The sequence below is a fragment of the Oncorhynchus masou genome, chromosome 6 (genome assembly GCF_036934945.1).
Source record: "Oncorhynchus masou masou isolate Uvic2021 chromosome 6, UVic_Omas_1.1, whole genome shotgun sequence".
NCBI lineage: Eukaryota > Metazoa > Chordata > Actinopteri > Salmoniformes > Salmonidae > Oncorhynchus > Oncorhynchus masou.
Genome location: NC_088217.1, coordinates 45,751,466 through 45,766,446, shown reverse-complemented (window position 1 = coordinate 45,766,446; position 14,981 = coordinate 45,751,466). Strand labels below are relative to the sequence as shown.

The 14,981-nt window shown below is 41.6% G+C and overlaps 1 protein-coding gene across 4 annotated transcripts in view; it reads right to left on the bottom strand.

The window, feature by feature from the left end:
• LOC135542127 (protein NDRG3-like) overlaps positions 1 to 13,955 on the bottom strand; it is a 61,595-nt gene extending 47,640 nt beyond the window's left edge. For 2 of the 4 annotated variants that reach the window (XM_064968816.1, XM_064968818.1), the window contains exon 1: positions 13,789 to 13,954. The gene's annotated coding sequence lies outside the window, so the exon portion shown is untranslated. Of the gene's footprint in view, positions 1 to 1,859; positions 2,007 to 13,788 lie in introns of all 4 variants that reach the window. The other 2 variants (XM_064968815.1, XM_064968814.1) reach the window with 2 other exon arrangements.
• Between the last annotated feature and the right edge of the window lie 1,026 nt (positions 13,956 to 14,981).

Genomic DNA, 14,981 nt, shown 5'->3' with positions numbered 1-14,981 from the left:
TTCATGACTTGTGACTGTCGGTGTGGTGGTAATACAGTCACCACAACGGCCCTAGTCTGGCGTCTCCTAATAGTTCACTGCAGCAGAGGTGCATGTGAGTATCATGTATTATGTGTGTGTGTACGTGTCGTGCGTGCATGTGTGTGTGTCTGTATGTGTGCGACTGTGAATATGAACCCCGGCAGCAGTGAAGGACAGCACAGGGCATCCAGAGGGCTGGCTTGGACTCTATCCATCTTCCTGAATCAACAAGCCGGCCACCTGTGCTCCCTCTCCCTCTCTCACCACCTGCTGCTGCGCTGCTGCTACTGCTGACGCAGATAAAGAAGTGAGAGCTCCCAGAGGTGTGATGCAAGAGATTGGCTTTGTGAGGAAAGGACACCCCAGAGCTTCATATGACTATGGATGAGACTGTACAGAGTGTTTAGATAGGTTTACAGTGTCCAGCACAGACTAAATACATCACCTCTGTATTGTGTGTTAGGCTAGAGTACAGTAGTGGAGTATAGGCCTAACTAGTATGAGTGTTATTACAATGTAGTAAAACTGACCATTTAAGTATAGATCCAGGTTTTGAATAAGTGTAAAGGGGATTTTCAAGTGATCAAAAGAGAACAGCAGTCGCAGATATTGTCAATCATAAACCATTTCGGTTTAATTAGAAGTTGCAACAGCGAGACACCTCCAGCACAGAAACAAAGAAAATGTCTCCCTGTTGCACCTTGTAATGAAACCAAAATTATTGTTGATCGACTATATCCGCAACTGCCCCTCCCTTTTGTTCACCTGAAAATCCCATTTACAGTTTGGCGACAAGGATGGGATGCTAAGGTTTTCAGCCATGTTCATTGAGTAAAGCTTCAGAATCAGCTCCCTGGAGGTGAGTCAATTGTTTGTACTCCTCTTCGAGTAGCATCTATGGTTTCTCTCCAAGAGATAGTCTTCCTCTGGTATCCAAAGATTACCACTGGATTTCAGTAATCTTTTGGAACAGCAGAACAAAGTTACTAAAACACATTCCAAAATGGAGAAAGGAAGGTGGGATGTGAACGGCATCCTGACTAGAATGTTGAATACTCCCTTTGGTAAATGGATGTAAAGACAGGTTAGTTGACAACATCATGGTATAGATGCGCGTGCAATGCAAAAGGCTAAAAGTTGTGAGTTGTTTAGATTGAAAGCCAATCCATCCACCAATCGGTGTCCAAACTTTTGCCTGGTACTGTATATGTTCCATAACCAAAGATATTGTATTTTCAGCTGTTTGAAGCTGGTATACAAAACAGAAAGTAAAAGGCACAAAAACAACACTTAAAAACGGGAAGCATAGAACTAGCACGTAGAACAGCTCTACCACTTCTTAAGACTTGTTTTCAATGAGAATGACAGATCTATAACTCACATTCCTATGTGAACTTTGTTGGGTCGCTAAAAAAAGTTTCATATTGCAGTTAAGATTCAATGATGTCTGCAGAAATTATTGGGTGTCAGCTATGACATGGCACCTTCAGTTTGAAATAAATATATTTTGGTTATTTAACAAGAGTAAGTGAAGTGGATTTATACCCAGTAACCGGATTGGGTCCCTGATCTGTACCTGATTGGGTCCCTGACCTGATCTGTAAAGAAATGCATAATTATTATGAATATGAATGTCATTCTCCTCGTGTTTCACAAGTCAGGGCAGCACAGCAGAGCACAGTAGAGTACAGTGCAGTGCAGTACAATACTGCACAGCAGAGTAGGGTAGAGTTCACTACAATAAAGTAGAGTATAGTTATGTACAGTACAGTACAATATACTATATTCTACTGTACTATACTTTTATTTACTGTATTGTGCTAACTTGTGAAACATACATGTACATCACTGATAGGTTCAGATTTGGTCCAGCCCGATCCGTCTGTGGACGTTAACATCAAGGCCAGGGTGGACTGACCAAATGTCAACTACTTTTCAATGACCATGGACGTCCGGTGTCGGTGGGTGCTCAGTGGATGAGGATGCTGGTTACAGTAAATGGAAAGAGAGGGGGCAGGTGTCAGTAAGAGCTGAGAAAGGTGACATTAACTGGAAAGAGACAGAGAGAGAGGGGTTGTCCAGACTTAGCTCTCGAAGCGGTTAGCTTCACCCACAGTTGGCTGCGTGTGAACTACAATTCCGATGCTTAGAAACGTGAATAATCGCCGCTTGATGAATGGTTTTCAAAACATATGCTGATATGCTCCTTATCTTTCATGTCAGTGAGAAATAATTATTCAAATAAAAAATATACACTTACGGTAGCAGCTTAGCACAAATCCATACAGCTATGGGTGCCTCCAGTTGACGAACTACAGTCGTAGCCAAAAGTTTTGAGAATGACACAAATATTAATTTTCACAGTCTGCTGCCTCAGTTTGTATGATGGCAATTTGCATATACTCCAGAATGTTATGAGGAGTGATCAGATTAATTGCAATGAATTGCAAAGTCCCTCTTTGCCATGCAAATGGAACTGAATCCCCCAAAAACATTTCCACTGCATTTCAGCCCTGCCACAAATGGACCAGCTGACATCATGTCAGTGATTCTCTCGTTAACACAGGTATGAGTGTTGACGAGGACAAGGCTGGAGATCACTCTGCCATGCTGATTGAGTTCGAATTACAGACTGGAAGCTTAAAAAGGAGGGTGGTGCTTGGAATCATTGTTCTTCCTCTGTCAACCATGGTTACCTGCTAGCGAACACATGCCATCATCATTGCTTTGCACAAAAAGGGCTTCACAGGCAAGGATATTGCTCCCAGTAAGATTCCACCTAAAATCAACCATTTATCGGATCATCAAGAACTTCAATGAGAGCGGTTCAATTGTTGTGAAGAAGGCTTCAGGGCGCCCAAGAAAGTCCAGCAAGCACCAGGACAGTCTCCTAAAGTTGATTCAGAAGCGGGATCGGGGCACCACCAGTACAGCGCTTGCTCAGGAATGGCAGCAGGCATGTCTGAGTGTATCTGCACGCACAGTGAGGCGAAGACTTTTGGAGGATGGCCTGGAGTCAAGAAGGGCAGCAAAGAAGCCACTTATCTTGATGAAAAACATCAGGGACCGACTGATATTCTGCAGAAGGTACAGGGATTGGACTGCTGAGGACCGGGCTAAAGTCATTTTCTCTGATGAATCCCCTTTCCGATTGTTTGGGGCATCCGGAAAAAAGCTTGTCCGGAGAAGACAAGGTCCTGTGTCATGCCAACAGTAAAGCATCCTGAGACCATTCATGTGTGGGGTTGCTTCTCAGCCAAGGGAGTGGGCTCATTCACAATTTTGCCTAAGAGCACAGCCATGAATAAAGAATGGTACCAACACATCCTCCGAAAGCAACTTCTCCCAACTATCCAGGAACAGTTTGGTGATGAACAATGCCTTTTCCAGCATGATAAGGCAAAAGTGATAACTAAGTGGCTCTGGGAACAAAACATCGATATTTTGGGTCCATGGCCAGGAAACTCCCCAGACCTTAATCCCATTGAGAACTTGAGGTCAATCCTCAAAAGGCGGGTGGACAAACAAAAAACCCCAATCATTGATTATGCAAGAATGGGCTGCCATCAGTCAGGATGTGGCCCAGAAGTTCATTGACAGCATGCCAGGGCGGATTGCAGAGGTCTTGAAATTAAAAGGGTCAACACTGCAAATATTGACTCTTTGCATCAGCCTTTGACACTTATGAAATGCTTGTAATTATACTTCAATATTCCATAGTAACATCTGACAAAAATATCTAGACACTGAGGCAGCAGACTTTGTGAAAATTAATGTGTCATTCTCAAAACTTTTGGCCACGACTGTACACTTCCTCCCCAGTTACACAGGTGTAAATAGCACAGGTGGCAGGCAGCCTGTCTTCCATAAACCAGTGATGTAACATGGCGATATGGCCAGGTGTGAACAATAACCCTAAAAAAAGGTGTGTAGTCATTTAACCTTTAGTTTTTAAAATGATTTCTCACTGATAGGAAAGATACGTGCTTTATGTTTTCAAAACAGTACCGCAAGTGATGAGGTTTAACGTTCAGAGTGTTGGGGATCTTAACAAAACTCCCCCAGCCAGAAGATACTATTGTCAATAGGCGCTAAAGCAGTTAGCCTCTATGAATGGGTTTGTACAGACTCAGACTATTTTAACAATCTTGGTTCGACCACCAGATGACAGAAACACAAAGAAAACATGTATGTGGACACCTGCTCGCCAAACTTCTCATTCCAAAATCATTTGCATTTATATGGAGCTGGTCCCCCCTTTCCTGCTACTACAGCCTCCACTCTTTTGTGAAGGCTTTCCACTAGATGTTGGAGCATTGCTGCGGGGACCTGCTTTCATTCAGCCACAAGAGCATGAGTGAGGTCGGGCACTGATGTTGGGCGATGAGGCCTGGCTCCAGGTTGGCGTTCCAATTAATCTCAAAGGTGTTCAATGGGGTTGAGGTCAGGGCTCTGTGCAGGCCAGTCAAGGTCTTCCACACCAATCTCAACAAACCATTTCTGTATGAACCTTGATTTGTTTACAGGGGCATTGTCATGCTGACACAGGAAAGGACTTTCCCCAAACTGTTGGAAGCACAGAATTGTCTACAATGTCAGTGTATGCTGTAGGGTTAAGATTTTCCTTCACTGGAATTAAGGGGCCTTACCCGAACCATGAAAAACAGCCCCTGGCCATTATTCCCACTCCACCAAATTTTACAGTTGTCACTATGCAGTCGGGCAGGTAGCATTCTCCTGGCATCTGCCAAACCAGCACTCAGCAGCCCCGTTCTGTGAGCTTATGTGGCCTACCATTTCGCGGCTGAGCTATTGATGTTTCTAGACGTTTCCACTTCACAATAACAGCACTTACAGTTGACATGGGCAGCTGGAGCATGGCAGAAACTGACTTGTTGGAAAGGTGGCATCCTATGATGGTAAAACGTTGAAAGTCACTGAGCTTTTCAGTAAGGCCATTCTACTGCCAATGTTTGTCTATCGAGATTGTTTTTTTTTGTATTTCTGATACCTTTTAAGATTTTTTCTGGTAGATGTTTTCTAAGACCCCTTTTCCATCTGTTTATCAAAAATAAAAGCCTTTAATTATGACTCATTTCTATGATGGAACATTTTAGAAAAATGTATCTATTCATTCATGTCCGAAAAATGTAGACTCTTAGCTTTCATTTGACACACAATTTGATATGCTCCCATGTACTTCACGTTGGTGTTCATGGGTCCTTTCGTTGGAAATCCCTGTATCCAAATGTCAGAATTGGCCATTTGGCATGCCACTTCTGACGGGTATGTCAAATGAAAAACCGGGGACTGTAATGGGGAATATTTAAGATGAATCAGGTTAATTCAGTTAAGCGTAATTAACACAATGATTAGCATACTTATGTTTTCTCTATGTAATTCACATGATTTCAAGTGTTCTATTTGTGACACTCATGTGTCACTGGTTGATGGTCACTAGACTCGATGCTTTATGTTAAACTCATCTGTAGATAGGGACTGACGCCAGACTGGAGGTCCAAGTACCAAGGACATTGATTGTATTCTGTGGAGCACTTTGTGATTATGAAGCAGCTGACAAAGTTGTTTTGACTTCTTGGTTCTGTGTAATTAGAATATCAGGGCCTTTCTCAACAAAAGCCAAGTTAGAGATTTTCTCTGCTTATGTGCTGGAAGGGTATCCCTGTTGCAACTTGTAATTAAACCTAAATGATTTATGATTGACTATATCCGCGACTGCTCTTCTCTTTTGTTCAACTAAAACTCCCCTTTACAAGAACTATAGGCATAGGAGAGGAGCCAGTGCATCATCTCTTTCCTCTGATAGGTCCACTTAAAAAGAACCTGCTGTGCAAAGCAGGTACTGCTAAGGACTGCTGGGACAACCAAAGCTTAAATTACATCCACACCATTCAACTACAGCAACTAAAGACCCATCACTTCACTTGAGGGCAAATAGGTGAAACTGTGCCATAAAAAAAAGTGATGTGTATAGAGAGAGGTAGCACATAATTATACTAACCAGTGAGTGAGAAAAGTACCACAAACAGTGAAGTTGTCTGATGCTCTAGGCTAGAAGACGTCACGACTAGAACCGTACACTTAATATGAGAATCTAATGGATAAGAATTTTAGCAGCCTGACAGGCTGACCATACCGCTTGCGTCATGTGGGTTGCAAAATAAATGTAGAAATCTGTGTTATTCAATTATTGCGCGCCAACGAGCATCTGCGTTGCCATTGGCTAAAATAGAAGTCAGTTCTATTTGTTACTCAGATCGCGCTGCCTCTCCCATCTCCTCATTGGTTTATAGAAACAGGTACCCACATGCCATCTCCTCATTGGTTATACCCATGTGGGTGACTGAAGACGAACGAGGTCGGTGGCGGTAATGCACCTCATTTATGAAAGTTGCCAATCGCAATATAAAGTCAAGAGAAGAAAAGTAGTAGAAGACCTTGTGCATTTAAAGTAAAATAACAACTCAATGTTTATATCTCAGAACAAATTAGCTAGCAACAGCAAGCTAGCTAAATAGGACAACTTAGCCAGCAAGTGCAAGCTAGCTAGCTAAATTGCTATAAAGGTTTAATGCTTTTTGACCTGTCCCCAAATTAATGCAATTAGTTCAGAGTTTGTTTTGATATTTTAACCTGCGTGTCGTGATCGCGTTTGGTGTGGGGGGGACAAAATACATTTATGCATGATGGCGCAGGCGGTGCAGCCGGTTTGGGTTCCGTGTGAGGATGAGATGGATGTGGAGGAAACACGGTTTGAAAATGTCAAGACACACTACTTCTCTCTTTGCCATGGTTCCCAGGGCGTTGTTTTGCCCCCCCCCCCCCCAGCCATGACAGACAGACAGGGAAGCTGAGGTGATAGAGGGAACCCAAAACACTGGCTGACTGGCAGCGCAGCTTAATTAAATCACTCATATCCCCTGTGGCCAGTATTCCCTGACATTCATCTCTCTAACTCCATTACAAGTCTCAAATCACCAGTCCTCATTTGGGTAATTGGGTACAGGAATCATTAAGTGTGCATGGTGTTTAACTGTAACTCCATGTACAATATAGTCTCAGGTGTACTACACTCCCCTATGCATTTATTTGGACAATGAAGCTAAAACTTAATGTAGCTCTATACTCCAGAATTTTGGATATGAGATTAAATGTTTCATATGAAGGGACAGTACAAAATGTCACCTTTTGAGGGTATTTTCATACAGTACATTCGGAAAGTATTCCGATCTCTTGACGATTTCCACACTTTGTTAAGTTACAGGCTTACTCTAAAATGGATTAAAATCGCCCCCCTCATCAATCTACACACAATACCCCATAATGACAAAGCAAAAACAGGTTTTTAGAAATGAATAAAAAATCACATTTACATAAATATTCAATACTTGTTGAAGCACCTTTGGCAGCAATCACATCCTCGACTCTTGGGTATGACGCTACAAGTCTGGCGCATCGGTATTTGGGGAGTTTCTCCCATTCTTTTCTGCAGATCCTCTCAAGCTCTGTCAGGTTGGATGGGGAGCATCACTGCACTGTTATTTTCAGAACTCTCCAGAAATGTTCAATCAGGTTCAAGTCCGGGCTCTGGCTGGGCCACTCAAGGACATTCAGAGACTTGTCCTGAAGCCAATCCTGCATTGTCTTGGCTGTGTGCTTAGGGTCATTGTCCCGTTGGAAGGTGAACCTTCGACCCAGCTCTTCTCCACCGATTGCTCAGTTTGGCTGCCAGCTCCAGGAAGAGTCTTGGGGGTTCCAAACTTCTTCCATTTAAGAATGATGGAGGCCACTGTGTTCTTGGGGACCTTCAAAGCTGCAGACATTTTTTGGTACCCTTCCTCAGATCTGTGCCTTGACACAATCTTGTTTCTGAGCTCTATGGGCAAATCCATTGACCTCTGTGGTGGATGAATCAGAATTAGTTGGGTAACATAAATAATTAAGATGTCTTATCTGCATAATATTCTTATGTGATATACTTTTATTTAGAATGTATTTCTAATAGACTCTAGTTTTGGCAGTTGCATTTCTTCTCTCAGCTGGAGCTCAGTCACTTGGGGCCCAAGGAGGGGAGAGGTCAGGCTTGTCTTTCACATATCCCTGGTGCTATGCAGAATATCGGAAAGGGAAGAGGACAGGATGGAACATTGTCTTCATATGTGAATGTATCTGTTAAACCATGTGAAGGGATGGCGTGATTAAGGGGGAACCAATTACTTGTCTCCACAATGTCTGTGCGCAAGTCACTCCCTCCTTTGGCATTGGGGGAGGTGTATGGCAGTGTCTGGAACCATTGTATGTCCTGTCTGATGTTGCACTTATCCTGGGATAGTGTATGACATGGAGGCTCACTCCCCTCAGTGAGTTTGTCCAGGAGAGGGGATACTCCTTTCTCAATTATAAAGTCCCTTTGTGAAGTGTTCCTAATATCTGTGGTTCCTTTGTAGTTTGAGAGGGGTGTATCTTGGCTATAAAAGACCTTTGTATTTTTGTGTTGTCACTCTCAACGGATCATTAGAAATAGCAAATTGTTTGAAAGTCAGTGGTATCTTATTATTAAAGATGTAGTTTAAATATAACTCTGACTGGTGCGTGAAGTTTGTTTCTCCTCATTTGGTAATGCAGAAATTAGCCACCACACCTCATGGCTTGGTTTTTGCTCTGACATGCACTGTCAACTGTGGGACCTTATTTTGACAGGTGTGTACCTTTCCAAATCATGTCCAATCAATTTAATTTACGACAGGTGAACTCCAATCAAATTGTAGAAACATCTCAAGGATGAACAATTGAAACATAATTCGCCAGAGCTCAATTTCAAGTCACATAGCAAAGGATCTGAATACTTATGTAAATAAAATAAAAACTTTTTTTGCTTTGTCATTATGGGATATTGTGTGTAGATTGATGAGGAAAAATTACAACTGGTGGTCAAACCAAGAACGTTAAAACAGTCTGAGTCTGGACTAACCCATTCATAGATGCTAACTGCTTTAGCGCCTATTGAAAAAAGTATTTTATAGCTTGGGGAAGTTTGTTAACAAATTTGTACTTTTATTGTAAGAAAGAATATAATACGTTTCTGAACACGTCGACAGGAATGTGGATGCTATCTTGATTACGGATAATCCTAAATGAATCGTGAATCAAATTGAGGCACAAATATCATACCCCCTTCAAAAATGCTAACCTCCCCTGTTATTGGTGAGTTGTTCGCATGTCTTGGGGGTACGATCTTTGTGCCTCTAACTTTCTCACTCATCATTATTCATGATTATCTGTAATCATGGTAGCATCCACATTAATGTAGAATGGAGAAAAGACGTGGCATCCTGAGTATAAATTTGAATATTCTCTTTGGTAGATGGATGTAAAGACGGGTTAGTTGACAACAGCACGAGTACAATATTGATGTGTATGCAACAAAGGCTAAAAGCTGTGAGTTGTTCTGATTGAAAGCCAACCCCGTCTGTCTTGCCCCACAGTTGAGCACGTATCAGCTTTGTTGGAGAAAGGACGTTGGGATGTGAATGGTGTGGAGAGATTACACTACATATCATTCTTCTGGCACCACAAGACACTGTCAGCAGTCACCTGTTAAGCATCACTTTCTACCGTGATAATTAACTATGGTGGACTGCAGCTCCCTCCCAATAGAAGGCTAAGGCTATTATAATAACAATGTCTAAAGCAGGGTTCCCCAACTGGCAGCCCGTGGGTGGCTTTATTTGGCCCCCAAGTTTTGAGCAAAATGTTATTATTTTATTTTCATTGTTGGACATAGGACTGTAAAAACAAGTGACTTTAATTTTGGTAATCTGCCCCAAGTATTCCGACGCATAATAAAGAGACGCGTGATCCCGACCATCCACTCAAGAAAAAAATATCAGCCTGCGGTGGAATTTAGTTGATGATCTCTGGTCTAAAGTAGAATTTCGGTGTCTCTTTGGTGTGTCAAACTAAAGCCTCTTTAGACCATAATAAATGGACCAAAAGCCTGTAGTGGTCATGTAATGGGAGCACTGTTGTGAATGAAAACAACTGGAAAGAATGTCAGTGTTTATTTTGTAAACTATGCACGCCACTGATTATGTGGCATTGTTGAGGTCATTCAGGTAATAGTCCCTCCCTCCCACCAACCGAATTCAAACACCTGGGGTGTATTCACTATGAACCAAACAGAACCAAGCAAAAGAAAACAGAATAAAACGAGGAGTGACCTACCTGAATTTGTCCAATATAAACTCTAATTTCTGTTGCAAAATGCAACTGTTTGGACCACGGCTGAATTCCAAACACTTAAGACATACCCTATCCCCTCAGCCCTCAAATTAAGTGGACACTTCTGATGACTTTTCATGGCGTCTGAAGTAGAGGTCGACCGATTAATCGGAATGGCCAATTAATTAGGGCCGATTTCAAGGTTTCATAAACAATCGGAAATCGGTATTTTTGGGCGCCGGTTTTTATTTTTTTCGACACCTTTATTTAACTAGGCAAGTCAGTTAAGAACACATTCTTATTTTCAATGATGGCCTAAGAACGGTGGGTTAACTGCCTCATTCTGGGGCAGAATGACAGATTTTTACCTCGTCAGCTCAGGGGATACAATCTTGCAACCTTACAGTTAACTAGTCCAACACTCTAACCACCTGATTACATTGCACTCCACGAGGAGCCTGCGAATGCAGTAAGCCAAGGTAAGTTGCTAGCTAGCATTAAACTTATCTTATAAAAAAAACAATCAATGACTGTCGTTGCTCCAATGTGTACTTAACCATAAACATCAATGCCATTCTTAAAATCAATACACAAGCATATATTTTTAAACCTGCATATTTAGCTAAAAGAAATCCAGGTTAGCAGGCAATATTAACCAGGTGAAATTGTATCACCTCTTGTGTTCATTGCACGCAGAGTCAGGGTATATGCAACAGTTTGGGCCGCCTGGCTCTTTGCGAACTAATTTGCCAGACTTTTACGTAATTATGACATAACGTTGAAGGTTGTACAATGTAACAGGAATATTTAGACTCATGGATGCCACCCGTTAGATAAAATACGGAACGGAATAAATGTTTTGTTTTCGAGGTGATAGGTCAAATCCAGAAACTAAGGCTCGTAATTCTGTGTGTTTATTATAGTTAAGTTTATGGATAGAGCAGTCTGATTGAGGGGTGGCAGCAGCAGGCTCGTAATAGTCAAAGGTATATGGTTTAGAGAGAAATAGTCGACGCGCTATAATTCCTGTAATAACTTGCGGCTGAACTTGAAAGGGGTTCCTTCGTTATTTTACCATTCATGTCTTCCATAGAGAATGTCTTGATCTACTTCAAATAAGGTCTGTATTTCGTGCAGGCTTAAACCACCTCTGCATTTTGATACCTGTGTAAATCTCACTAGGATAAGGTAACGTTTGTCAACATATTTTCATAAATCCACTCTACAAAAAAATTATATCTTCGCTTATATTTAGCCAATATTGATCAGAGTTACCTTGCCCTATGGATATCTACACCGTTATAAAATTGGCAAGGTGGTGTAGGCCTACACGAAACACAGACCTTATTTTAAGTGAATCTAAAAATATCCTATGGAATAAATGAATGAAGGACCCGCTTTTCAGATTTTGCTAGAAGGTGTCATGGGAATTATGACTCGCACATTGGTAGTCAATTCTTACCATGCACATTATTAAAATAGGATTTCCTGCATATAGAAATTACAGTTTTTGTTTAACATTCATCGCAGTTAACTTACTCTCAACTGTTTGAATAAAAATTGAGTTTGTCTCCTAAGCAGACTCTTCAGTATCATTGACACTTCAGAGCTGTGTGTGTGTGTGTGTTTTACAGATGGCAGAGAAAAGCAGAGTACCAGTGTGGGACTATTACATGGAATTGGCACCAGGGAAAGCAAGGTGTCTTATTTGTGATAAAGATGTAAGAATGGGGTCAGTCAGCAATGGCTAAATCAAAAGATACCACCAACCTGTGGAATCACCTTAAGAACACCCATCCAAAAGCCCATAATGTTTAATGGTATCTCATTTTTTTTGTCCTCCAATAATCGGTATCGGCATTGAAAAATCATAATCGGCCGACATCTAGTCTGAAGAGTATACACTTGCTGGGCAAGTGATTTTTAAATGGACCTCCACTGCCCGGAAATTCATCACTCGTGCATCCCGCGATGATTGTGGGTGCTTTATATGCACTACGTCAATTATGATTGCATGTCTACTTATATTAACTTTATCATTATTAATATACACCTACTGTATGATAGCTAGCAAATTAAATAACTAAGGTTAGCCTGCATAACTGGAGCTTCTGAAGGAAGAGTTTTTTTATTTCTACAATTTCCAAAAGCTAACCAAACATCATTAATTTACGAGACTTGTTTGTGCCGTCATGTGCATTAGTAGTACAATTTCTACCCTTTTTACATTTGTTTTTACTTACACTTGTATGTTGACTTATCCATATTTACGTTGTGGTTGTAAGTTTCGGCTGACTTTTCTTAGTGGATGTACAATTATCGCAAATTTAATTTATGGAGCGTTTCAGACCCCGAAGTGAACATAATTGTATACTCGCAGAAACGGGTGTTTACGTTGCAAACTACCCTTGTTTGGACCGACCAAGATGGTCACGGGGATTCCCCCAAGGTCATAAAACGAGGGTGTATCTTTTATGAGTTTGAAATGCAGCACACGTGTCAAACTCATTCCATGGACGGCCGAGTGTCTTTTTTTTTTTACTCCTCCCTTGTACATGATTGATGAATTAAGGTCAGTAATTAGTAAGGAACTCCCCTCGCCTGGTTGTCTAGGTAATAACTGAAAAGAAAGGGGAGAAACATCAGACACCAGGCCATCTAAGGAATGAGTTTAACACCCCTGGTTTGTACTACTGATTACACGCCTGAATCCAATGACCTACAGTTCAGCTTCACCTGTGTGACCTCCACCTATCCCAGCCTGGTCTCATAGACCCTAACCGGGTGACTGCTGACAATGTCATGTGGTGCCAGAATAATGATATGTAGCCTAATTTCTCCACGCCACTGGTTGCCAACTACATCAGTGTAACAGCGTGGATATGCCAAGTCTTGTCTACTTAAGCAACCATATAATTCAGTAGACTACGAGCGAGATCATGTTTTGTAACGTTGATGTTGCAATGAACGGTCCTAGACGTGAAAGTGAAACAGGGCAGGTAGTTTTTACATTGCTCTATCTCGGGGATCGTGACAATATTCAGCAACCGCCTTCCTAATCGTTCGATGTTGAGACATAGATATGGGCGGGCCATTGACGTACAGTATGAAGTGCCTAACCTGTAAAACAAAAGTAAGTTATTCAACAGGAAATTATATCCTACAGAGGCTACTGTCGGAGCAGCAAATCGTGTTAGAGGCAACAATGAAAGTGAATAGGCTTGTTGAGCTATAAAATAGCAATACAGTTCATGTGCATTTACGCATGCAGAATGACACTTATCAAGTTAACCTCATCTTGTTACATTTGTTTCAATGCGCGCAGAATCGTGAATTACATTGGACACTTGTGACGTTTAATTTTGGTTACTCACAGATCTCACCTAGGTCTACATTAGAACTGGCTGGAAGATGAATATGGGATATTATATCAAGAATACACCGCGAACTGGTGGATTATCCACACCAATGGCCACATCTGCTGTTGGCATAGCAATATTAGAAAATGTCAAGATCTATACTTACCGCTTGGGTTGAATACGTATCCGTTCGATATGCGTCAAATCCTCTGGACTTTTTTGTGAAATACCGGTGTTATAAACTGCACGTTCTTGTTCTTTGCCTGGTTGCGTTCCTATTCCAACGAGTATTTCGATGTCACTCTCAGGGCGGAACTACACATTGCGTTCTAGACACAGAGGGGAAGCGAACGAAGCAGCCAACCAATAGCCTACGAGGAGGCAGTAGCAATTAATTTGAACGCCCCCAAGAGGTTTAACTGAGAAGATTCTGTCTAAAAACTGTAGTGTACACTATCAGTCCCATCATCATTGAATTGACCCATTTCTCGGAGATTATGCGCTTAGAATTCAATTTCAATCCTCAACTGATTGAATAAGAATACAAACAGGCGGTGATGCAACATGTTTAAAAAACTCGATTTAATCTAAACCTCGGACTTGTTTTGAAGTTGTAGGCTATTTCCAGACCAGCTGTAAAAATGTGGCGATCAGCAAGATCGCTTCCTTCAAGTCCTCATAAAATGAGGGTGAAAAATAAACATGCATTGAGGAAGGGATAGATAAAGATATTGCTTGCCTAGTAGGCTATAAATTGTTTTGTTTCTGGATTTTGCAGCACAGCCTGAATTGTGAAGCAAAATGTGTGGCCAAAAAGGCACAATTGACTTTTTCCACATTTGGTTAAATTACAGCCTTATTCAAAAATGGATTAAATAGTCCCCCCCTCCATGAATCTACACACAATACCCCATAATGACAAAGCAAAAACAGGTTTTTAGAAATTTTGGCAAAAATAAATTAATACATATTTACATAAGTATTCAGACACTTTACTTAGTACTTTGTTGAAGCACCATTGGCATCAATCACAGCCTCGAGTCTTCTTGGGTATGAAGCTATAAGCTTGGCACACCTGTATTTGGGAAGTTTCTCCCATTTTTCTCAAGCTATGTCAGGTTGGATGGGGAGTGTTGCTGCACAGCTATTTTCAGGTCTCTCCAGAAATGTTAGATCGGGTTCAAGTCCGTGCTCTGGCTGGGCCACTCAAGGACATTCAGAGACTGCTTAGGGTCCTTGTCCTGTTGGAAGGTGAACCTTTGCCCCAGTCTGAGGTCCTGAGAACTCTGGAGCAGGTTTTCACCAAGGGTATCTCTGTACTTTGCTCTGTTAATCTTTCTCTCGATCCTGACTAGTCTC